This window comes from Bubalus bubalis, chromosome 16 (genome assembly GCF_019923935.1).
Source record: "Bubalus bubalis isolate 160015118507 breed Murrah chromosome 16, NDDB_SH_1, whole genome shotgun sequence".
Lineage (NCBI taxonomy): Eukaryota > Metazoa > Chordata > Mammalia > Artiodactyla > Bovidae > Bubalus > Bubalus bubalis.
Window position 1 is genome coordinate 39125826 of NC_059172.1, and position 26945 is coordinate 39152770.

A 26945-nucleotide genomic window follows, 5' to 3' on the forward strand; every position below is an offset into this window, starting at 1 on the left:
CAACTATACTTCAATAAAAACTTTAAAAATTCCAGAGGGAGGAGCCAAGATGGCGGAGGAGTAGGACGGGGAGAACACTTTCTCCCCCACAAATTCATCAAAAGAGCATTTAAACGTCGAGTAAATTCCACAAAACAACTTCTGAATGCCGGCAGAGGACATCAGGCACCCAGAAAAGCAGCCCAACTCTTCGAAAGGAGGTAGGAAAAAATATAAAAGACAAAAAAAGAGACAAAAGAGGGAGGGACGGAGTTCCGTCCCGGGAAGGGAGTCTTAAAAAGAGAGAAGTTTCCAAACACCAGGAAACCCTCTCACTGCCGAATCTGTGCCGAGCTTTGGAAGCACAGAGGGCAACATAAAAGGGAGGGGAAAAAAAAAAATAAACAATTAAAAATCGCGGATTGTGAGCCCTACGGTAACTCCCCCAGCGGAGAAGCAGCGCAGACGCCTGCACACGGCATTAGCAAGCCGGGGCTGGGCAGGGAAGTGCGGCACGGGCTGTGTCCCCTAGAGTAAGAATCGGGCCGAATGTCCTGAGCGCTATCTGAGCGAAATAATTTGGGCTAGCAAACCAGACTGTGGGATATCTACCACGCGAAAAGCCAGCCCTAACCTAAGACACCGCCAGGCCCGCGCACAGAACAAAGGACTGAACAGAGATAGCCGGCTGCAGACCTTCCCCCTCCGGTGACAGGCAGCCAGAGCCGGAAGGGGGCAATCGCAGCCCCAGAGAGACACTATCTATAAAACTGTAAGCAGGCTTCTTTGCTAACTAAAACTTCTTGGGGGTCTGGACGGTCAACATCTGCCTGAGAAGGTGCGCCGGTTTTACACCCAGATAACTGAGTGGCGGGGAGGCGATAAGTCGCAGCATTGGCGCCCGCCAAACACCTCATCACCTGAGCTGCTCGACCTGGGAAGAACACAAAACGCAGGCCCAACCGAGTCTGCGCCTCTGAGGACTACCCGAGTGCCTGAACCTGAGCGGCTTGGACCTGGGAGCTCAGCCCAGGGCCGGCCTCTGATTGTTCCTGGCGGAACAACCTAGAGCCCAAGCAGTGTGGGCAGGGAGGCTACACGCGCCGTGAGCGGGGGCAGACCCAGTGTGGCTGAGGCACTGCGAGCACACGCCAGTGTTATCTGTTTGCAGCATCCCTCCCTCCCTCCCCACAGCGCGGCTGAACAAGTGAGCCTAAATTAAAAAAAAAAAAAAAAAAAAAATAGTGTCCTCAACCATCCCCTTTGTGTCAGGGCGGGAACCAGACACTGAAGAGACCAGCAAACAGAAGAAGCTATAACAGAGGGAAACGCCTTGGAAGCTACAGGCCATAGATTAAAACCCTGTAGTTACTACGGATTACATAGGAAGGGGCCTATAGATCTTGAGAAATATAAGTCGGACTAAGGAACTGCCAAAAATGAACTGAACCCACAATACTCACAACAAAACCAGAGAAAGACCTAGATATATTTTTACTATTTTTATGATCAATCTTTCTTTCTTTCTTTTTTTTTTTAATTAAAAAAAAATTTTTTTAAGTCCTCTATTGTCCTTTAATTTTCACTTTTATAACTATTACTTTGCAAAAAAAAAAAAAAAAAAGACCCTATTTTTTTTTTTTTTCTTCTTCAGCAAACTTCATATATATATTTTATAATTTTTTGACCGTGGTTTTTTTTTTTTTTTCTTTTTTCTTTTTCTTCTTTTCTTTAACATTGTATTTTTGAAATTCCAAACTCTACTCTAGATTTTTAATTTTAGCCTTTTGATATATGTTATCAATTTTGTACCTATAGTTTTTTTCATAATTGCTGTGACTTTTTTTTTCCTCTGTTTCTTTCTCTTCTTCTTTTATATAACATCGTATATCTGCAATTCCAAACTCTACTCAAGATTTTTAATTTATGCTTTTTGGTATTTGATATCAATTTTGTACCTGTCTTTTCTTTATAATTTTTGCGACATTGTTTTTGTTGGTTTGTTTGTTTTCTCTCTTTATTTTTCTTCTTCTTCTTTTTTTTTTTTTTTTAACGTTGTATTTTTGAAATTCCAAACTCTACTCTAGATTTTTAATTTTTGCTGTTTGGTATTAGTTATCAATTTTGTACCTGTAGTTTCTTTATTACTTTCACGACCTTGTTTGTTTTTCTTTGTTCGTTTTTTCTCTCTTTCTTTTCCTTCTCCTTTTCATTAACATTGCATTTTTGAAATTCCAAACTCTACTCTAGATTTCTAATTTTTGTTTTTATGTATTTGTTACCAATTTTGTACCTTTAAGAACCCAATCTTCAGGACCCATTTTTCACTAGTGTACGAGATTACTGGCTTGACTGCTCTCTCTCCCTTTGGACTCTCCATTTTCTCCACCAGGTCACCTGTATCTCCTCCCTAACCCCTCTCTACTCTACCCAACTCTGTGAATTTCTGTGTGTTCCAGACGGTGGAGAACACTTAAGGAACTGATTACTGGCTGGATCTGTCTCCCTCCTTTTCATTTCCCCCTTTTATCCTTCTGGCCACCTCTGTCTCCTGCCTCCTTCTTCTCTTCCCTGTATAACTCCGTGAACATCTCTGAGTGGTCCAGTTGTGGAGTGCACATAAGGAAGTGACTACTGGCTAGCCCACTCTCTCCACTATTGATTCCACCCCATCTCATTTGGGTCACCTCTAACTCCCTCCTCCCTCTTCTCTTCTCCATGTAACGCTGTGAACCTCTCTGAGTGACCCTCACAGTAGAGAAACTTTTCATCTTTAACGTAGATGTTTTATCAGTGGTGCTGTATAGAAGGAGAAGTTTTGAAACTACTGTAAAAATAAGACCGATAACTGGAAGTAGGAGGCTTAAGTCCAATCCCTGACTCCAGGGAACTCCTGACTCCAAGGAACATTAATTGACAGGAGCTCATCAAACGCCTCCATACCGACACTGAAACCAAGCACCACACAAGGGCCAACAAGTTCCAGGGAAAGACATAACAAGCAAATTCTCCAGCAACAAAGGAACACAGCCCTGAGCTTCAAGATACAGGCTGCCCAAAGTCACCCCAAAACCATAGACATCTCATAACTCATTACTGGACATTTCATTACACTCCAGAGAGAAGAAATACAGCTCGATCCACCAGAACATCGACACAAGCTTCCCTAACCAGGAAACCTTGACAAGCCACCTGTACAAACCCACACACAGAGAGGAAACGCCACAATAAAGAGAACTCCACAAACTGCCAGAATACAGAAAGGACACCCCAAACTCAGCAATTTAAACAAGATGAAGAGACAGAGGAATAGCCAGCAGATAAAGGAACAGGATAAATGCCCACCAAACCAAACAAAAGAGGAAGAGATAGGGAATCTACCTGATAAAGAATTCCGAATAATGATAGTGAAATTGATCCAAAATCTTGAAATTAAAATGGAATCACAGATAAATAGCCTGGAGGCAAGGATTGAGAAGATGCAAGAAAGGTTTAACAAGGACCTAGAAGAAATAAAAAAGAGTCAATATATAATGAATAATGCAATAAGTGAAATTAAAAACACTCTGGAGGCAACAAATAGTAGAATAACAGAGGCAGAAGATAGGATTAGTGAATTAGAAGATAGAATGGTAGAAATAAATGAATCAGAGAGGATAAAAGAAAAACGAATTAAAAGAAATGAGGACAATCTCAGAGACCTCCAGGACAATATTAAACGCTACAACATTCGAATCATAGGGGTCCCAGAAGAAGAAGACAAAAAGAAAGACCATGAGAAAATACTTGAGGAGATAATAGTTGAAAACTTCCCTAAAATGGGGAAGGAAATAATCACCCAAGTCCAAGAAACCCAGAGAGTCCCAAACAGGATAAACCCAAGGCGAAACATCCCAAGACACATAGTAATCAAATTAACAAAGATCAAACACAAAGAACAAATATTAAAAGCAGCAAGGGAAAAACAACAAATAACACACAAGGGAATTCCCATAAGGATAACAGCTGATCTTTCAATAGAAACTCTTCAAGCCAGGAGGGAATGGCAAGACATACTTAAAATGATGAAAGAAAATAACCTACAGCCCAGATTATTGTACCCAGCAAGGATCTCATTCAAGTATGAAGGAGAAATCAAAAGCTTTTCAGACAAGCAAAAGCTGAGAGAATTCTGCACCACCAAACCAGCTCTCCAACAAATACTAAAGGATATTCTCTAGACAGGAAACACAAAAATGGTGTATAAATTCGAACCCAAAACAATAAAGTAAATGGCAACGGGGTCATACTTATCAGTAATTACCTTAAACGTAAATGGGTTGAATGCCCCAACCAAAAGACAAAGACTGGCTGAATGGATACAAAAACAAGACCCCTGCATATGTTGTCTACAAGAGACCCACCTCAAAACAGGGGACACATACAGACTGAAAGTGAAGGGCTGGAAAAAGATTTTCCATGCAAATAGGGACCAAAAGAAAGCAGGAGTAGCAATACTCATATCAGATAAAATAGACTTTAAAACAAAGACTGTGAAAAGAGACAAAGATGGTCACTACATAATGATCAAAGGATCAATCCAAGAAGAAGATATAACAATTATAAATATATATGCACCCAACACGGGAGCACCGCAGTATGTAAGACAAATGCTAACAAGTATGAAAGAAGAAATTAACAATAACACAAAAATAGTGGGAGACTTTAATACCCCACTCACACCTATGGATAGATCAACTAAACAGAAAATTAACAAGGAAACACAAACTTTAAATGATACAATAGACCAGTTAGACCTAATTGATATCTATAGGACATTTCATCCCAAAACAATGAATTTCACCTTCTTCTCAAGCGCACATGGAACCTTCTCCAGGATAGATCACATCCTGGGCCATAAAGCTAGCCTTGGTAAATTCAAAAAAATAGAAATCATTCCAAGCATCTTTTCTGACCACAATGCAGTAAGATTAGATCTCAATTACAGGAGAAAAACTATTAAAAAATCCAACATATGGAGGCTGAACAACACGCTGCTGAATAACCAACAAATCACAGAAGAAATCAAAAAAGAAATCAAAATTTGCATAGAAACGAATGAAAATGAAAACACAACAACCCAAAACCTGTGGGACACGGTAAAAGCAGTCCTAAGGGGAAAGTTCATAGCAATACAGGCACACCTCAAGAAACAAGAAAAAAGTCAAATAAATAACCTAACTCTACAGCTAAAGCAACTAGAAAAGGAAGAAATGAAGAACCCCAGGGTTAGTAGAAGGAAAGAAATCTTAAAAATTAGAGCAGAAATAAATGCAAAAGAAACAAAAGAGACCATAGCAAAAATCAACAAAACCAAAAGCTGGTTCTTTGAAAGGATAAATAAAATTGACAAACCATTAGCCAGACTCATCAAGAAACAAAGGGAGAAAAATCAAATCAATAAAATTAGAAATGAAAATGGAGAGATCACAACAGACAACACAGAAATACAAAGGATCATAAGAGACTACTATCAACAATTATATGCCAATAAAATGGACAACGAGGAAGAAATGGACAAATTCTTAGAAAAGTACAACTTTCTAAAACTCGATCAGGAAGAAATAGAAAATCTTAACAGACCCATCACAAGCACGGAAATTGAAACTATAATCAAAAATCTTCCAGCAAACAAAAGCCCAGGTCCAGACGGCTTCACAGCTGAATTCTACCAAAAATTTAGAGAAGAGCTAACACCTATCCTGCTCAAACTCTTCCAGAAAATTGCAGAGGATGGTAAACTTCCAAACTCATTCTATGAGGCCACCATCACCCTAATACCAAAACCTGACAAAGATCCCACAAAAAAAGAAAACTACAGGCCAATATCACTGATGAACATAGATGCAAAAATCCTTAACAAAATTCTAGCAATCAGAATCCAACAACACATTAAAAAGATCATACACCATGACCAAGTGGGCTTTATCCCAGGGATGCAAGGATTCTTCAATATCCGCAAATCAATCAATGTAATACACCACATTAACAAATTGAAAAAGAAAAACCATATGATTATCTCAATAGATGCAGAGAAAGCCTTTGACAAAATTCAACATCCATTTATGATCAAAACTCTCCAGAAAGCAGGAATAGAAGGAACATACCTCAACATAATCAAAGCTATATATGACAAACCCACAGCAAACATTATCCTCAATGGTGAAAAATTGAAAGCATTTCCTCTAAAGTCAGGAACAAGACAAGGGTGCCCACTTTCACCATTACTATTCAACATAGTTTTGGAAGTTTTGGCCACAGCAATCAGAACAGAAAAAGAAATAAAAGGAATCCAAATTGGAAAAGAAGAAGTAAAGCTCTCACTGTTTGCAGATGACATGATCCTCTACATAGAAAACCCTAAAGACTCCACCAGAAAATTACTAGAACTAATCAATGACTATAGTAAAGTTGCAGGATATAAAATCAACACACAGAAATCCCTTGCATTCCTATACACTAATAATGAGAAAACAGAAAGAGAAATTAAGGAAACAATTCCATTCACCATTGCAACGGAAAGAATAAAATACTTAGGAGTATATCTACCTAAAGAATCTAAAGACCTATATATAGAAAACTATAAAACACTGGTGAAAGAAATCAAAGAGGACACTAACAGATGGAGAAATATACCATGTTCATGGATTGGAAGAATCAACGTAGTGAAAATGAGTATACTACCCAAAGCAATCTATAGATTCAATGCAATCCCTATCAAGCTACCAACAGCATTCTTCACAGAGCTAGAACAAATAATTTCACAATTTGTATGGAAAAACAAAAAACCTCGAATAGCCAAAGCGATCTTGAGAAAGAAGAATGGAACTGGAGGAATCAACCTACCTGACTTCAGGCTCTACTACAAAACCACAGTTATCAAGACAGTATGGTACTGGCACAAAGACAGAAATATAGATCAATGGAACAAAATAGAAAGCCCAGAGATAAATCCACGCACATATGGACACCTTATCTTCGACAAAGGAGGCAAGAATATACAATGGATTAAAGACAATCTCTTTAACAAGTGGTGCTGGGAAAACTGGTCAACCACTTGTAAAAGAATGAAACTAGAACACTTTCTAACACCATACACAAAAATAAACTCAAAATGGATTAAAGATCTAAACGTAAGACCAGAAACTATAAAACTCCTAGAGGAGAACATAGGCAAAACACTCTCTGACATACATCACAGCAGGATCCTCTATGACCCACCTCCCAGAATATTGGAAATAAAAGCAAAAATAAACAAATGGGACCTAATTAACCTTAAAAGCTTCTGCACATCAAAGGAAACTATTAGCAAGGTGAAAAGACAGCCTTCAGAATGGGAGAAGATAATAGCAAATGAAGCAACTGACAAACAACTAATCTCGAGAATATACAAGCAACTCCTACAGCTCAACTCCAGAAAAATAAATGACCCAATCAAAAAATGGGCCAAAGAACTAAATAGACATTTCTCCAAAGAAGACATACAGATGGCTAACAAACACATGAAAAGATGCTCAACATCACTCATTATCAGAGAAATGCAAATCAAAACCACTATGAGGTACCATTTCACACCAGTCAGAATGGCTGCAATCCAAAAGTCTACAAGCAATAAATGCTGGAGAGGGTGTGGAGAAAAGGGAACCCTCTTGCACTGTTGGTGGGAATGCAAACTAGTACAGCCACTATGGAGAACAGTGTGGAGATTCCTTAAAAAACTGGAAATAGACATGCCTTATGATCCAGCAATCCCACTGCTGGGCATACACACTGAGAAAACCAGAAGGGAAAGAGACACGAGTACCCCAGTGTTCATCGCAGCACTGTTTATAATAGCCAGGACATGGAAGCAACCTAGATGTCCATCAGCAGATGAATGGATAAGAAAGCTGTGGTACATATACACAATGGAGTATTATTCAGCCATTAAAAAGAATACATTTGAAGCAGTTCTAATGAGGTGGATGAAACTGGAGCCTATTATACAGAGTGAAGTAAGCCAGAAAGAAAAACACCAATACAGTATACTAACGCATATATATGGAATTTAGAAAGATGGTAACAATAACCCTGTGTATGAGACAGCAAAAGAGACACTGATGTATAGAACAGTCTTATGGACTCTGTGGGAGAGGGAGAGGGTGGGAAGATCTGGGAGAATGGCATTGAAACATGTAAAATATCATGTATGAAATGAGTTGCCAGTCCAGGTTCGATGCACGATACTGGATGCTTGGGGCTGGTGCACTGGGACGACCCAGAGGGATGGAATGGGGAGGGAGGAGGGAAGAGGGTTCAGGATGGGGAACACATGTATACCTGTGGCGGATTCATTTTGATATTTGGCAAATCTAATACAGTTATGTAAAGTTTAAAAATAAAATTAAAAAAAAAAAAAATTCCAGTTAGCTCAATACAGGATGAGGTGGTATAGGTGAGGATACTGTGTGTGTGTGTGTATGTGTCTGTGTGTGTGTGTGTCTGTGTCTGTGTGTGTTTGGTGGTAATGAGAGTGAAAATGTACCAAACTGGTAAAAATTTCTTTTTGAATGTGACATATAAAAATAATAAAAGTAAATAATAAAAATAAAAAAGTAATGACATAAAAGGGTGATTCCTTTCTCTGTGTGTGTGTGCATGCTTAGTCAGGTCCAACTTTTTGTGACCACATGGAATGTAGTCCCCCAGGCTTCTCTGTCCATCATCCTAACTAATGAAATGATAAAATGAAATAAAGAAATCTCAATTGGTATCACAAAAGTAGACAAGAAAAAAATTCTAAAGAAGAAATTATGGGTACATATAAATAAGTGATAGGAATAAGTCAAGTTTTTCATCCTTAGGTATATGCCAGTAGAACTCTGTTTAAACACACATCAAGACACATCTACCAGAATGTTCATAGCACCACTATTCATAAAAGTAAAAATTTAGAAAATACTACAGAGAAAGAGACATGGTTCTGATTCCTAAGGAACTTAAATTCTACTGATGAGTTATGGCAAGCACACAATTAGCCATAATACAAGAAGATATGAGAGCTATTAAAAGAAACTAAGATTTGTCATGAGGAATACCCTCTTCCAACAACACAAGAGAAGACTCTATACATGGACATCACCAGATGGTCAACACCGAAATCAGATTGATTATATTCTTTGCAGCCAAAGATGGAGAAGCTCTATACAGTCAGCAAAAACAAGACCAGGAGCTGACTGTGGCTCAGATCATGAACTCCTTATTGCCAAATTCAGACTGAAATTGAAGAAAGTAGGGAAAACCACTAGACCACTCAGGTATGACCTAAATCAAATCCCTTATGATTATACAGTGGAAGTGAGAAATAGATTTAAGGGCCTAGATCTGATAGATAGAGTGCCTGATGAACTATGGACGGAGGTTCGTGACATTGTACAGGAGACAGGGATTGAGACCATCCCCATAGAAAAGAAATGCAAAAAAGTAAAATGGCTGTCTGGGGAGGCCTTACAAATAGCTGTGAAAAGAAGAGAAGCAAAAAGCAAAGGAGAAAAGGAAAGATATAAACATATGAATGCAGAGTTCCAAAGAATAGCAAGAAGAGATAAGAAAGCCTTCTTCAGCAATCAATGCAAAGAAATAGAGGAAAACAACAGAATGGAAAAGACTAGGGACCTCTTCAAGAAAATCAGAGATACCAAAGGAACATTTCATGCAAAGATGAGCTCGATAAAGGACAGAAATGGTATGGACCTCACAGAAGCAGAAGATATTAAAAAGAGATGGCAAGAATACACAGAAGAACTGTACAAAAAAGATCTTCATGACCCAGATAATCACGATGGTGTGATCACTGACCTAGAGCCAGACATCCTGGAATGTGAAGTCAAGTGGGCCTTAGAGGGCATCACTATGAACAAAGCTAGTGGAGGTGATGGAATTCCAGTTGAGCTATTCCAAATCCTGAAAGATGATGCTGTGAAAGTGCTGCACTCAATATGCCAGGAAATTTGGAAACCTCAGCAGTGGCCACAGGACTGGAAAAGGTCAGTTTTCATTCCAATCCCAAAGAAAGGCAATGCCAAAGAATGCTCAAACTACTGCACAATTGCACTCATCTCACACGCTAGTAATGTAATGCTCAAAATTCTCCAAGACAGGCTTCAGCAATATGTGAACCGTGAACTTCCTGATGTTCAAGCTGGTTTTAGAAAAGGCAGAGGAACCAGAGATCAAATTGCCAATATCCGCTGGATCATGGAAAAAGCAAGAGAGCTCCAGAAAAACATCTATTTCTGCTTTATTGACTATGCCAAAGCCTTTGACTGTGTGGATCACAATAAACTGTGGAAAATTCTGAAAGAGATGGGAATACCAGACCACCTGATCTGCCTCTTGAGAAATCTGTATGCAGGTCAGGAAGCAACAGTTAGAACTGGACATGGAAAAAAAAAAAAAAGACCTTATTTTTTTTTTTTTCTTCAGCAAACTTCATATTACTTTGCAAAAAAAAAAAAAAAAAAAAAAAAGAACTGGACATGGAACAACAGACTGGTTCCAAAAAGGAAAGGAGTACGTCAAGGCTGTATATTGTCACCCTGTTTATTTAACTTATATGCAGAGTACATCATGAGAAACGATGGACTGGAAGAAACACAAACTGGAATCAAGATTGCCGGGGGAAATATCAATAACCTCAGATATACAGATGACACCACCCTTATGGCAGAAAGTGAAGAGGAACTCAAAAGCCTCTTGATGAAAGTGCAAGTGGAGAGTGAAAAAGTTGGCTTAAAGCTCAACATTCAGAAAACGAAGATCATGGCATCTGGTCCCAGGACTTCATGGGAAATAGATGGGGAAACAGTGGAAACAGTGTCAGACTTTATTTTTCTGGGCTCCAAAATCACTACAGATGGTGACTGCAGCCATGAAATTAAAAGACGCTTACTCCTTGGAAGGAAAGTTAACACCAACCTAGATAGCATATTGAAAAGCAGAGACATTACTTTGCCAACAAAGGTCCGTCTAGTCAAGGCTATGGTTTTTCCTGTGGTCATTTATGGATGTGAGAATTGGACTGTGAAGAAGGCTGAGCGCTGAAGAATTGATGCTTTTGAACTGTGGTGTTGGAGAAGACTCTTGAGAGTCCATTGGACTGCAAGGAGATCCAACCAGTCCATTCTGAAGGAGATTAGCCCTGGGATTTCTTTGGAAGGAATGATGCTGAGGCTGAAACTCCAGTACTTTGGCCACCTCATGCGAAGGGTTGACTCATTGGAAAAGACTCTGATGCTGGGAGGGATTGGGGGCAGGAGGAGAAGGGGATGACAGAGGATGAGATGGCTGGAGGGCATCTCTGACTCTATGGACCTGAATGTGAGTGAACTCTGGGAGTTGGTGATGGACAGGGAGGCCTGGCGTGCTGCGATACATGGGGTCGCAAAGAGTCAGACACGAGTGAGTGACTGATCTGATCTGATCTGATCTGAAGCATTACCTCCTTCGTGATGGAATTCTCATGTTTCCATATATGGCTGCTGCTGCTACGTCGCTTCAGTCATGTCCAACTCTGTGCGACCCCGTAGACGGCAGCCTACCAGGCTCCGCCATCCCTGGGATTCTCCAGGCAAGAGCACTGGAGTGGGTTGCCATTTCCTTCTCCAATGCATGAAAGTGAAAAGTGAAAGTGAAGTTGCTCAATCGTGTCCGACTCTTAGCAACCCCACGGACTGCAGCCCACCAGGCTCCTGCATCCATGGGATTCTCCAGGCAAGAGTACTAGAGTGGGTTGCCGTTGCCTTCTCCCCCATATATGGAAGTTCCCATATAATTTCAGCTCTTGATCCACTGGTGGGATGTCATTCAAACTGATCACTATCCTGTGGTCAAGGTGCAAAGAAGAAATCTTCCTTCCTTGGAATATTTCACATTAAAATCGAGAGTATCTGTTTCTTTCTAAGAGTGTACATTTTAAGAGGAAAAGTTCCAAGGAGCTGTAGGCAGCATGTTTCCTGACATGTGGGGAAAAATGGGCTGCAGGGAGAATGTAGCCTACATGAATATAAAGGATTTTTAGATCAGTGAAGAAAGTCTATATGATGTTATAATGATGGATACATGTCATTATACATTTGTCTTAATCCATGGAAAATACACCACTAAGAACCCTAATGCAATCTATGGACTGTGAGTGATTATGGTATTTCAGTGTGGGCTCATCAAGCTGTAACAAATGTACCACTCTGATGGGTGATTTGATAATGGTGGAGGCTATGCATGTGTTGGGGCAGGAGATATATAGGAAATTTGTACTTTCCTCTTAATTTTGATGTGAACCTAAAACTACTCTAAAAAAAAAAAAGTCTTAAATAAGCTATGCTATCCATGCAATAGACTCCAAAGAACTCTTTAAAATAACACTACAGATGACAGTTCTCAAGATATATTAAGTTTGAAAAAAACAGTACGAAGATGTGCAATCAATATGATTCAAATTTAGTTCTTATCTATACTGTGGAAAATTCTGAAAGAGATGGGAATACCAGACCACTTGATCTGCCTCTTGAGAAATTTGTATGCAGGTCAGGAAGCAACAGTTAGAACTGGACATGGAACAACAGACTGGTTCCAAATAGGAAAAGGAGTTCGTCAAGGCTGTATATTGTCACCCTGTTTATTTAACTTATATGCAGAGTACATCATGAGAAAAGCTGGACTGGAAGAAACACAAGCTGGAATCAAGATTGCCGGGGGAAATATCAATAACCTCAGATATGCAGATGACACCACCCTTATGGCAGAAAGTGAAGAGGAACTCAAAAGCCTCTTGATGAAAGTGCAAGTGGAGAGTGAAAAAGTTGGCTTAAAGCTCAACATTCAGAAAATGAAGATCATGGCATCCGGTCCCATCACTTCATGGGAAATAGATGGGGAAACAGTAGAAACAGTGTCAGACTTTATTTTTCTGGGCTCCAAACTCACTACCGATGGTGACTGCAGCCATGAAATTAGAAGACGCTTCCTCCTTGGAAGGAAAGTTATGACCAACCTAGATAGCATATTCAAAAGCAGAGACATTACTTTGCCAACAAAGGTTCGTCTAATCAAGGCTATGGTTTTTCCTGTGGTCGTGTATGGATGTGAGAGTTGGACTGTGAAGAAGGCTGAGCGCCGAAGAATTGATGCTTTTGAACTGTGGTGTTGGAGAAGACTCTTGAGAGTCCCTTGGACTGCAAGGAGATCCAACCAGTCCATTCTGAAGGAGATCAGCCCTGGGATTTCTTTGGAAGGAATGATGCTAAAGCTGCAACTCCAGCACTTTGGCCACCTCATGTGAAGAGTTGACTCATTGGAAAAGAGTCTGATGCTGGGAGGGATTGGGGGCAGGAGGAGAAGGGGATGACAGAGGATGAGATGCCTGGATGGCATCACTGACTCGATGGACATGTGTCTGAGTGAACTCTGTGAGTTGTTGATGGACAGGGAGGCCTGGTGTGCTGTGATTCATGGGGTCGCGAAGAGTCGGACACGACTGAGTGACTGATCTGATCTGATCTGATATTTTATTTTATGTATGCATGGCTTGTCCAGGCCAATTACCCTATTATTCTACCTGTAATCATCTCTGAGGAGTAGAATACAGCTGATGATTTCTACCTTGTGCTTTTCAGGATTTTTCAAATTAAAAAAAAAATGAAAAAAAAAGTATAAAATTGGAAACAATCCTGATGTCCTTTTACAGTCACATGGTAAATAAAAAGTGACATATTCATACAATAATAAAAACAATATCATGGTGATACACAACAATATGGGTAAATCTCACAATTTTAAGTTTTGAAACAAGCCAAATACAAAAGAATACATATAATATGATTCCATATACAGAAAGATAAATACCTGCCAAAATGAATTTGTAATATCACAAGTCTGAGTAATGACTAGTGTAAACTGTTAGGGAGTAGAGAGATTAATGATAAGAAGTAGCTAAGAGTATGAGAGATTGTTCTGAAATATGGGCAGTGTTCTAATACTCCATCTGGGCATGCTTATGTGGTCAGTTTGTGATACTTCATTAAACTGTAGATACTGGTAGACTCTAATCTCATGGCATGATCTTCTCTATGGCTTGAGAAGTCATTGGTCAGTGGAGGAAGGATCAAAGAGACCAGGAGCAAAGACCAAAGCAGTCTTTGTTCCATCCCAGAAGGACTGTCAAGTTAATCTGTGTCGTTCCTAATCAGAGTAAAGTCACAGGCACATGTTTTATGGTTATTGGGTTCAAATCTTTCATAGTCACGTAAACAGAAAGCAGAGAATCTTAGACCTTATATGGAAACCCCCCTGAGAACCTGTTTGTTATTTCCTGAGCTAAAAAGCCTGAACATGGTCTGTCTGAGACAGATTTGAGGGTACAGTTGGACAGGACTAGAGGAAGACTTGTAGTTCTTTGGGATAAGAGTCAGGCCACTGGGAAATGGAGTTTTTCAGAGACTAGCAGGTAAACTTAGGCTTAGTATTAAATGACTTGTTCCCTGTTAAAAAGGAGAGCATAATTCTTTAATTTCCTGTTGTCTAAGAAAAACACAGATAAAGTTGTGTGGACATCTATGTGACAGGAAAATAACATCAGATAACTTGTATTCAGAGATCTTCTCTGACATTCCCTAACTCAAAGTTTCCTTTCTATCACACCTCAGATTCTAAAGAGGAAGACTGTGAAGAATAGGCCTCTCAGCCATGTTTAGCAGAAATTCAGTAGAAGGGATATAGTTGATGATATAGATGTTATAAAAGTTCAGATATTTGTTCATTTTTGTAATCTATACTGATCTCTAGCTTGTTAAAGTTCATGAATACTATTACTTCCAACTTGCTGAGATTGTCAAGAAGCTTTGAGCTATTCAAACTCAAGATTTCTTCACTCAGAAATAGGGATTTTTTTGACTCTTTTGTCCTAAGTAAATTGCACATGTATATGTGGTTTGGTTATGTATGTAAAAAAGAAACAGGTCATTACACTGTCTCATTTTAAGACTTGCATACAGCTACCAAGAACAAGATGGTATTAATGAAGACAGATATAAGTCCATGGAAATGGAAGAGTACAGAGGATCTAGAAATACACTCATACATATATGCTACACCGATTTGCAAAGAGGAATGGAAAATCTATTCAACAAATGGTGCTGGGACAATGGGACATCCATGTGGAAAAAACCTGATCATTGATCCTGCTTTATACCACACCCAAAATAGCTCATCACACCACACCCAAAATAACTCAAAACAGACCAAACCTTAAATGTAAAAATTAACCTATTAAACTTCTGAATGAAAGAAGAGTGAAAAGTATTAATATTCATGGCCTTGTAGTGGGCAAAACTTTCTTAGGACACTAAAATCATGAGCCATAAAATCATGAGCTGTATGCAAGTCTTAATTTAATACTAAGCCTAAGTTTACCTGCTAGTCTCTGAAAAACTCCATAAAAAAACTGATCAACTAGAGAATCAAAATGAAAAATTTGGCTCTCTCTGAAAATTACATTAAGACAATTAAAGTTCGAACTAAAGAATGGAAGAAGATATTTTCAATGAATATATCTGACAAAAAACTGGTATCCAAATTATATAAAGACTCTTACAGTTCAATAATATGTAAGAGAATGTAGTAAGAACGGGGCAAAGTGTATGATTAGCTGATTTCATAAAAGAAGATGTTGAGTGGTCAGTAAGTGCATGAAAAGAAGGTCAACATTATCAGTCATTAGGGAAATTCAAATTAAAACTGCAATGAGGAAACAGAACAAACTCATTAGAAAGGCTAAAATTAAGAAGACTGACAATATCAAGCGTCAGAGAGGATGTAGAGCAGCTAGACCATGGCTCACTATTGGTAGTAACCATTTCAGAAACTTGTTAGGCACTTGTGAAACATGCACACACCATGTGACACAGACATTTCACTTCTAGATATCTATCCAAGAGAATTAAAAATTTTTGTCCACACAATGATTCATGTATAGATGTTCATAGTAGATTTTTGCATAATAGCTAAAAACTGGAAATACTCAAATTGTCCATAAATAGATAGATACTGGGTTGGCCAAAAAGTTCTTTTGGGTTTTTGTGTAACATCCCCCGAATGAACTTTCTGGCCAATCCAATAGCTAAACGAAATACGCTATACAATAAAACACTGCTTAATAATAGAAATGGATAACTATTCATACAAGCAACAACATGGTTGAATTTAAAATTTATTATGCTGTGTGAAAGAAGGCATCAACGAAGGAATACTTCTTGTATTATTCCATTTATATAAAATGCAAACTAATTTATAGTAACCCAAAGCATATCTGGTTGCCCAGGACTGGAGCAGAGGGAGGAATAGACTGCAAAGGGGCACTGTAAATTTTTGGGTATCTTGAAAATATTTTATGTCTTGATCGTGGGAATGGTTTCAAGGGTTTAGTGGTTTCAACTTGGCAAGATTCATCAAAATGTGTACCTTAAATGGACGCATTTTTTTGTGCATAGCTTATTTCTCAATAAAATTGACATAAAAATAAGGAAATAATTTTACATCTGTGTCTCTTTTGCTGTCTCATATACAGGGTTATCGTTACCGTCTTTCTATAGATGTATAGAACAGTCTTTTGGACTTTGTGGGAGAGGGAGAGGGTGGGATGCTTTGGGAGAATGGCATTGAAACATGTATAATATCATATATGAAATGAATCACCTGTCCAAGTTTGATGCATGATACTGGTTGCTTGGGGCTGGTGCACTGGGCTGACCCAGAGGGATGGTACGGGGAGGGAAGAGGGAGGAGGTTCAGGATGGGGAACACGTGTACACCCGTGGTGGATTCATGTTGATGTATGGCAAAACCAATATAATATTATAAAGTAATTAACCTCCAATTAAAATAAATAAATTTATATTGACAAAAAATAAAATAACTTTAAACTAGGATAGAGGAAGCCACATGATTCCATCTTCTGTGGGACCTTTCAAGTGCGAGAACATAGGGGCATTTATGTGGGAGTGTTTGCTTACACTTAGACATGACTTCCTTGAGACCATTTTATTCCCATATTCTAATTTGCTTTTAGACTAGTGAAGCTTCTGGGAGCATTCTAAAACCACATAGCAAGAGAAGATCTTTTCCCTTTCCTTGGTTTTTACATTTTTGTCTTCATGTACCTAGCTATTAGTAGCAAATGCCTTGGCTACAGTTGAAACATGAGGCATTGTCTTGAGGACAGAAAGAAACTGAACTGGGACCTGAACCAGGAGCAGCAGAGTGTTTAGAGGTTGTTTTTGAATAACTGAGGAGACTGAAGAAAAAAGTTGAATCCCTGAGGGCCCAAGGGAATGTGAAACCAGTATGGGAACAGCCTAGGATAGACTTGTATTTCTTTTATTTATTTTTTTCAGAGTTGTACTTCTAACCAGCAGGTGAGACCCTTGAGGTGGAAGATAAGTGCATCCCAGCTTGCACCCAGTAACTTGTTTAAACCTCTCTCTGCCTTTTGTTTTCTCAACGCATCCATTCTATTGCCATCTTCCCAGTGTCTCAGGCCCCAAACAAGTCTAGTTTGATTCTTCTTCATTCTCTTCTTCACTTCCCACAATCAAACAACTCATCTTCATAATTTTACATATAATTTACACTTACTGGTCTAGTCCTAAGTGCCAGGCACTTTTTGAGACAATGGGGTTAGAGACGTAAATAAGAAAAAGGCTGAGTAGGTCCTTTGAACCAATAGTCCAGAAGCTTTGAGAGGGGTCTATGAATGCAGGAAAGATTACATCAAAGAGAGCATTAGTTGAGGCTCCTCTCACATTTGGTGATGTCCCTTTCCATTTCTACAGAGTGTAGAAGCTATGTGGTCAGACCTTCCTCATCTTCAAAGATTGTCACCTTCAAATTAAGACTCTATAATCCATTCTTGTGTTCTTCCCTCTGGTCCCTAAGGAAGAGGCATCCCTAACCTCTTTGCAATACTAACTCTGTCCTCTAAGTCCTGCTGCTACTCCCCTCCCGTTGGGCTTTTTCTTTTTTTTCTTTATCTTGGGTCTAAAATATCTTGAATTTTTTACTTCTGTGGTTGCTTCACTTTGGATAAGAAAACACACATCTTCCCATTTTGCTTAAATATAGAGTGGATCTTGCCTTCTTCATGAGCTTTTCTTTATATTTCTTTTATTGCCAGATTTCTCTAAAAGGAATTTCAAATTTAGCACTTCTGGCTCAGTAAATGTTTGTTGATGAAATAAATTGCTGAATGCATCCTATCCACTTTATTATTTAGTTTCACTTCTGCCCTCATCTTTTTCTAGAAAAAGTTCTCTAGAAGCCTGATATTCACATTCTAATTATCCAGTCCAGGGAGCCTTTCCAGCTTTCTATCCTTTTGAATCTGGGAGCTCCTCTTTGTTGACCATCTCTCCTCTCTTGTACCCATCATGATAATGTGTCATAGAGTAAATGAGATTATACAAGTACTGCTGATTGGAAGTTTGGTAAAGATTTTTTAAACGTCAGCATTTATTTCACACATATTTATTGAGGGCTTGCAGCATGCTGGGAAATGCTTTAGGTACTGTGTATTGACTAATGAATAAGGTGGGTTAGCTCCCCACCTCTAGTGTTTACCTCTACAGAGGGAAGCAGACCATAAACTTCAAAATATTTGAAGAAGGAAAATAATTTCAGGTTAAGTGTTAGCAAAGAAACAATCAGATAATTGGATGGAGAGTAACCTGAGACTGCTTTTGATCATGTAGTTAGAGAACACGTGTTCAAGGACTCTGCTGCTAATTGTGAGCTGCTTTAGGCTCTTTATGCAGTGTCTAGCCTTTTCCAGTTTCTATCAAATATCATGGTGTCACTGGTGATCTAAAGGAAAAGAAAATAGTAATTTGAAAAGATCCTCCCCATGCCTGGTTCATTCCAGCATTATTTACAATAACCAAAGTTCAAAGCAACATAAATGTCCATTGATGGATGGATGGATAAAGAAAGTGTGGTACATTTCTAATGGAATATTACTCAGCAAAAAAGAGAGAGAGAGAGAGGAGAGAGAGAGAGAGAGAGAGAGAGAGAGATCCTGCCATTTGTGACAACATGGTTTGACCTTTAGGGCTTTATGTTAAGTAAAATGTCAGACAAAGATAAAAACCATATGATCTCACTTACATATGGAAGCTAAAACAAAACATAACATAACCAAAAACAAGCTAAATGATACAGAGAACAGATGGGTGGTTGCCAGAGATTGGGGGAGAAGGACGGAAAATGGGTGAAGGTGGTACAAAGGCTGAAATTTCCAGTTATAAAAGGAATGAGTCCTGGGAATGTTATGTGCAGCATGATGACAATAGCTGATAATACACTATTGTGATTTGAAAGTTGCTAAGAAGACCTCAGCATTTTTCATCATAAGGAAAATAAACTATAACTGTGTGGTGATGGATTTTACTAGGCTTGCTGTGGGTTATCATTTTGTAATATATACACATATGGAATCATGTCACACAGTTTAACTAATATTATATGTGAATTATATCTCAATAAAAAAGAATAAAGTAACAAAATGTTAGCTTGCTTCTTAAACTCTACCTCCTATTGTAGATTTTACTATTTCTGTAGCTCCTTTTTGGACTTGGATTTATGGTGTTGAATGGCCTATCCAGTTAGAAACTTATTTTGAATCCCTAACTCTGGCCCTTTGGGGGTATTATTCCATTTTGATGGGCAAATGGTGATGTGGGCACCTTTTATTTCTTGGAAGCCATTTTTTCTACTTCTCCACCTAAACTATGTCCCTGTTAGTTACCTACTAAATGCCGGGCATAGGTTGCACTATTTGATTGCTCTGTACAAGAAGCTCATGAATCTGTATCTCTATCCTTGTATGGTCCACCTTTCACAGTGCATCCTGAAACTCATACTTGTTTACAAAACTCGAAGAGTCCTCATTGGTTTATGATATGATCAAATTACTTGTCCCCAGCATTCAATCCCCCTCACAATGTGGCAACAATCAACCCAGTCACCATTTTTTTCTTTGAAGTGAAGTGAAGTGAAATGAAGTCGCTCAGTTGTGTCTGACTGTTTGTGACCCCATGGACTGTAGCCTACCAGGCTCCTCTGTCCATGGGATTATCCAGCAAGAGTACTAGAGTGGGTTGCCATTTCCCTCTCCAGAGGATCTTCCCGACCCAGGGATTGAATCCGGGTCTCCAGCATTGTAGGCAGACACTTTACCATCTGAACCTTCTGTTATATTACTTCTCGCCTATGGCTTGGTTTCCTGGCTGCAAGGCAGGTGGCATCTTAGCTCCCCCACTGGGTATCAAACCTCAAAAAGCGAAATCTTAACCTCGGGACTGCCAGGGAAGTCCCAACCCAGTTCTTTTTACAACCACTCTTTTTCCTTTTCTGAACTTCCAGTTCACTTTCTTCCCATAAAAGCTGTACTCTGTCATCTTTCCTCAGTTTCATAGTTTTTTAACCCCGTTTTTTGAGGTGGAGCATAATATGCCACCTCCAAATCTGCCACTTTGACATGTGGATTGTTCTGAGCAGAAGGCAATTAAGACCCAGGAGACTCAGGAAAAGCTTTTTTACCTCTCCTTGAACTGCCTAAAAGAATTATATAGAGGACCTGTACCAGAAAGTCTTGGAGAAGGAAATGGCAACCCACTTCAGTATTCTTGCCTGGAGAACTCCATGGACAGAGGCGCCCGGTGGGCTACAGTCCGTGGGGTAGCAAAGAGTTGGAGTGACTGAGCGACTAACACTGTACCAGAAAGAGCTATTACCAGAGACAGCTTTTTAATAGAAAGACTTATTTGCATGGCATCGCAAACATTTGCTTACCAATCATTTACTCTTTCCATCTTCTGAATTGTCTCCCTCCTCTTTGAAGCCCCAGACCCCTACTGCCTTCTCCTTAGCTTGAGATGGTATATATGCCTCAATTGCCAGACCATCTTTGAGTCTTGGTGGGGATTCTGTAAGTATGTAATCAAACTTAACTTTGTCCTGTTAATCTGTTTTATATCAATTCAAATATTAGATCAGCAAAATATTATATTAGATGAGCATTTCCCAAGACACTATACTCCTAACCCAATTCTCCTTATTTGTGAAGCCTTCCTTTATTCTTCCAGGTCCAGTTAGTTCCCCTCTTCCCTGTATTTACCATAGCACCCCTTACTTACATGAGTCATAATAAAGTTAAACTTTTCATGAGTCCTTTGCTCTTGGAAAGCAGTGATGGTTAAAAGAACTCCATGCAACCTTTTGTGCTCTGAGAATTAACTTATTGCAAAGAGCCCCCTTTTAGCATAAGACTTATGTAAGACTCATTTGTGTGTTCCCGTATTACTTATAAGGAGGCCAGACACAGACCCCTTTTTTAAAAATAAACTGCTTTTCTTTCTCTCTTTCTTTATTGCTATACAGTAGATCTTTCTTGGTTACTTATTTTAAATATACCATCAGACAAAGACCCTTAAAATTCCATTCTTTGCCTCGTGAAGCTTTCACTGAGCTGTTTGTCCCCCTGATCAGTTGGAGTGTTTGAAACTAAACATTAATTAAGCTTCTCTTCTTTTTAGCCCCCTTAAGGTTGACCCATCCTCGTTCTGATCCAGCCTACAAACCCTCCTTAATGATCCCTCCTAAGAATAAAAATATTTCCTTTTATACACACCCTCTACTCTGTGTTCTTTCTAGCCTGTTGACCCTTCCCTACAAAAGAAAATTCCTTTCTGCCTGTCCTTTGAGATGCTTGCAGTTCTGTTTGAATTGTTTTCTCTATTACAATAGTCTCTTTCCCTTTATTGCAATAATCCTTTCAAATGAAGTCTCTTTTTATGTCAGTGTAGATTCATTTTTGACAATAGAAATTACCAAATTGCAAAAAAAAAAAAAAAAAAGAAATTACCAAATTATTTGTCTCTTTTGATAATGTACTCCCTTTCCCTCAGATTTGGAGCTGTTTATTGGAACAATGAGAATGTTAGATTCATATTTGTGTTCTCATCATGTCTTAACCTGCCTTGATCTCTGACTGTCCCTATTCCCGTTTCCATCAATTTCTGTTTTTATTTTAGTCTCTGAGTATGTTGTTGTATCTCTCTGTCTACCTATTTCTCTCTTTTCCTTCACTTACCTGTCTCCTGGAGGCCAAGCTCCTGTCTTCAGTTTGCTCCAGAGAGATGAGTGAGAAAGCAGAGCAGGTTCCTTCCCTGAGTCTGGCAGTTTGCTTATTGAAATCTCCAGCCTAGACCTCAGCTCCTTCTGTGGTAAAAGGGCAAGCAGGAAGTGAAAAACTGGTTTCACTTTTGTGTTTTTTTCCCCTTTTAAAAGATCAGCTGATTTAAAGGAATACTACTCATTTATTTATTCTTTCATTCATTCATTTATAATTGTGATTTATATTTATTTATATAATTGTGATTAGATAATTGTGATTTGTAATTGTGTTCACATTGTGATTCCTGGGTGTTAAGGTTATTGTAAATGGAAGACTAATGTTGGGGGGAGCGGTGTGTGTGCATGTTTCTTTAGGGTGGCCTGGGGTGAGCACCAGATAAAGAACATGGGAGAAGCAGGATAGGGACCGAATTTCAGAAAAGAGACAAGGGCACGATAGAATGTCTTCTTCAGGGAACTTAGGTTAACTGCTTTACTTCTAGGTGCGTGATTGATTTGAAAATTAACAAAGTTTCAAAAGTGTATTAGCTGATGTGGATGATTCAACACTAACATGAGCTAAATTCTTAAAAGCATACTGTGTTTTTATAGTGAGAAAGAGAATTTTACTGTTCTCTAATTTTATATTAGAGCTTTTGTAATAGTTTAGTTGCTAAGTCGTGTCCGACTTTTGCAACCCCATGGACTGTAGCCTGCCAGGCTTCTCTGTCCATGGGATTCTCCAGGCAAGAATACTGGAGTGGGTTACCATTTCCTTCTCCAGGGGATCTTCCCAACCAAAGAATTGAACCCAGGTCTCCTGCATTGCAGATGGATTCTTTGACTGAGCTACAAGGGAAGCAGAACTTTTCAGTAATGTTAAAAATCTGTTTTCCCTTACAACATCTCATGTAAAGCATTTTGTTTCAGTGATTATTATCTTACCCCATGATTTAATTCATTATAATTTTGCTTGTAAACAGTACTGCCTGCTCCATTGTTCCTCTGTTTCAAGCTGTGTATGTCTGCACATGTCTTCCTGAAGGAGAACCTCATGCTCAGTTTTCCCAGGACCTCTAGGAATGCTGCCCATGTCATCTCATATTTCCCCTTTCCACTCCCAGTGCACCTGTCCATCTCCCCTACACGGGCCTGTACTGAGCTGTCTGTGCATCTCTCAGAGCACCGACTCCACCTGCGATGCTCCCGTCACAGGGTGCTGCTCTGTAACTGCTGCTTGTCTTCCTCATTTCTCCCATCCCCCAACCTCAAACATCCCACCTCCCTTTGTTCCTCCCAGTTGTGGGGGATCTGTCTTATTCATCTTTGTATCCCACACATAGTGCATGAACCATAGAGATGAGCAGAATGTCATGATTGAATAAGAAAATGATTGGTCTGTCTGAGCCTGTTTCTTCAGTTTTATGTGAGAATATTAACAGCTATTTCAGTGAGTGACATGAGACACGAAGAAGGTATAAGAAGGGCTGGAATGGTACCCTTCCAATAAGACTTCCCTTTTCCTACTTTTAGAATAGGAATGGAAGTGTTTTCTAGTAGGCCAGGGTTTACATGTCAGCCATTAGTTTGAGTCCAGGGTGCAGCAGTTCCTAGCTATATTTGCTTATGCGTGTGGAGAGGGCGACCTAAGGAATGAGGAGCAGTCGAGGGATGGAATGGATTTGTGTCAGTAGCACCATCCACTCGCAGAATATTAATGAGGATAAAATGAGGTAGGTTAATCTCACCCAGTGCTTGGCCTGAATTAGACGTCCACGTATGAATTCTTTTCCCCAGCACACGATTTGTTCGATGATCAAATCTGTCAGAACAAGAAATATCAAGGGACGTGTCTTTAGTAGCGGAGTTCCCTCTACTGTTCAATCTGCACCTCTGAGTATTTCTGTGTAAGTGCGTGTTCTTGCGTTCCTGTGCTGGGCTTTGTGTCAGTGCCCGTGTCTTCTCTATTGCTATGCTTTGGGTCTAGAGATCATAGAATCTGATGCACCTCAGATTCTCTCACAGAGTGAGTAAACTTTCTGTACATGGTAAGATTTCAGTAAATGTATAAATTAGTGGAGTAAAAGCAATCCCTTAGAATAAAACCAGATTTGAAACCAAGTTTATTTCACTACACATTTACCTCCCATTACTCCATGTCAATGCCCAATACAGAAAACAGACTTTAGCTTTCTTTTTCACTTTTGTCTCAATTCCAGGAAATGTTTGTTTTTAACATGAACTTCGGTTCAATGACTGCTGCTGCTGCTGCTAAGTCGCTTCAGTAGTGTCCGACTCTGTGTGACCCCATAGATGGGAGCCCACCAGGCTCCCCCGTCCCTGGGATTCTGCAGGCAAGAACACTGGAGTGGGTTTCCATTTCCGTCTCCAGTGCATGAAAGTGAAAAGTGAAAGTGAAGTCGCTCAGTCATGCCGACTCTTAGCGACCCCATGGATTGCAGCCTACCAGGCTCCTCCGTCCATGGGATTTTCCATCCAAGAGTACTGGAGTGGGTTGCCATTGCCTTCTCTGCAGTTCAATGACTAGTGAGTGTTTTTTGAAACATGTTTTCTCCAGGCTTTTTTGTTTCTTTTTTTATTGCCAGTTTTTAACTTAAGTTCTCTTTGAAAAATTATAGCTTTATTCTGAATAAACTGAGGAAAAAGGAAATCACCCAGTCCTCCACAGGGATACTAGAGAGAGCCGAGTACCCTGGGCTGGAACTAGGGTGAGGTAAGAGAAGAGTTTAGGGTGTAAGGGAACTTGAGAGTGAGAGAGATTTAAATTTTGTCGTCTGGGTGCCTCACTTGCTTCACCCTAATTTCAGCCCTTCTTTTAGCTTCAGCTAAAAATCCTGGCATGATCCATCTCTAAGCCATTGATTACAGAGAAAAGGGCAGCTGAGATCACTGGGTCTCTCTTGTCTGACATTTCCCCCTGATTCTTTCCTTCTAATTGGCTCTTCTTTGACTAAGAGTAGATGTCCGTTAAGGGACTCTGTTGGCTTCTTCTGAAATCAAGTGGGTGATACATGACAGCAAAAAAAAAAGGGTGGTGGTATTTTTCTTTTTCCCCTTTTATTTCTTTTGGCTAGTCAAATAATTAAAATGACATAAGACATTCACAGTAGAAAATAAGTTGAATACATATGTTTGGAGAATGAACATAGGCATGAGAAATTTGAAAGATAGTAAGGCAAGGCGAGGTATATTTATAAATCATACTGGACCAAGGAGAAAGAGGTAGGAGTCTGGGACTTCAAAGGGAAGTAAAGTAATTCACAGGAAAACATAGATATTTAATGTTTGTTAAACAAATGTTCGCTGGTCAATCTAGAGAGAATAGGACACAGAGAGGACTGCGATCAAACTGGCCTTGCTAAGTTCCTCCGTGTTTAGCACACCTAGTTCATAGTTTACTATAGTTACATATAGTGTTGTATAGTTCTCTTTAGTGGTATCTCCCTCCTGGAACAGGCTCTGTATTCTGTTCTCTTAGGCAGTTAGGTAGAAGTTCAAAGTTTCTGAGTCTTTTGGAACTTCCTTACCTTCAGGTTGAAATAATCTACACACCCAAGTGGCACATGTTGGGTCACCTGCACTGTATCCCATTAAAAGAGAGGAAGAAGAGGAGGAAAAAATCAGACAACCTAGATGTTTTAGAAAAAAACCAAACAGTTTTCCTTTGTTTCAACACCAGATGTGTGTGGGGCTTTCCCCACAACAAGCAATTCTGCAGCACTAGCTGGTGTCTTACAATTTAACTTGATTCTGACACTATGTATCTTTCTGAATTACTGTCAGGTCCCACAGTTTAAGGGCTCAGTCCCAGGAGACTGCCACTGGCTTCACATGTCAATTTCAGGCAGTAGATCCCCAGATTACCCTCAAGTTCTGTACGACTTGGCTATAAATCAGAAGTTCCTGAAAGCTGCCTCTTCAGGTTTGATGTACTTCCTAGAGCAACTTCTAAAACTCAGGGAAGACTTATGTTTACTAGTTGAGTAAAGAATGTGATAAAGGATATAGATGAACAGACAGATGAAGAGATACATAGTTTGAGGTCTGGTGGGTTCTGTCCCTGTGGAGTAGGGGTCCATCCCTCTCTTGGTATATGTGGATATGTTCACCAAACTGAAAGCCCTTCAAACCCCATGCTATTGGGATTTTATGTAGGCTTTCTCACATAGGATTCATCTATTTTAAAGTTAATTTCCAGGCCCTCTCTGGAGAATGCGAAGTGAGGCCTGAAAATACGAAACTTCTAATCATGGCTTTGTCTTTTTGGTGACCATCTCCCATCCAGGGACACAACCAGTGTTGCCTCATTAGAAGAAAAGTGGTTCTACCATTCTTGCTACTTAAGAATTTATAAGCATTTCAAGAACCTGTTTTATGAACTGGGACAAAGATTAGCTATATATTTCTCATTATAAATAACAATATTACACAGGGAAAGACACAGAGGCATCAGATCCTGCCTTCAGTGGACTTCTCCCCCTACCTCTCAGGGCAGTGCCAAGCTGCAACCAGTAGGGCTTTGCTAGCCCTAGGTAGAGGTAGAAAGGAAGAGCGTCCTTTTCTGTAAACCCTGAGATTTTCTGCTTTTGCTGTCTGACCCTACTTCCAGTCTACTCCCTTTAGAAAACATGAATTTCTAAGCAAATATTTAGGTGGCATTATCCTTGCAGATGACAGGGATGTAAAAATTTGGGCTGATTTGTCAA

General features: G+C 39.5%; 1 protein-coding gene across 6 annotated transcripts in view; it reads right to left on the minus strand.

Annotated features, from left to right (window-relative positions):
- LOC102396589 (interferon-induced very large GTPase 1) overlaps positions 1-26945 on the minus strand; it is a 190141-nt gene that overhangs the window by 33475 nt on the left and 129721 nt on the right. For 4 of the 6 annotated variants that reach the window (XM_045162933.1, XM_045162931.1, XM_045162932.1 and 1 more), the window contains exons 2-3: positions 23967-24040; positions 22196-22323 (exon numbers count right to left, since the gene is read on the minus strand). The exons of 1 other annotated variant lie outside the window; for it this stretch is intronic. The gene's annotated coding sequence lies outside the window, so the exon portion shown is untranslated. Of the gene's footprint in view, positions 1-16851; positions 21030-22195; positions 22361-23966; positions 24041-26945 lie in introns of those variants that run through there. One more of the 6 variants, XR_006545319.2, reaches the window with a different exon arrangement.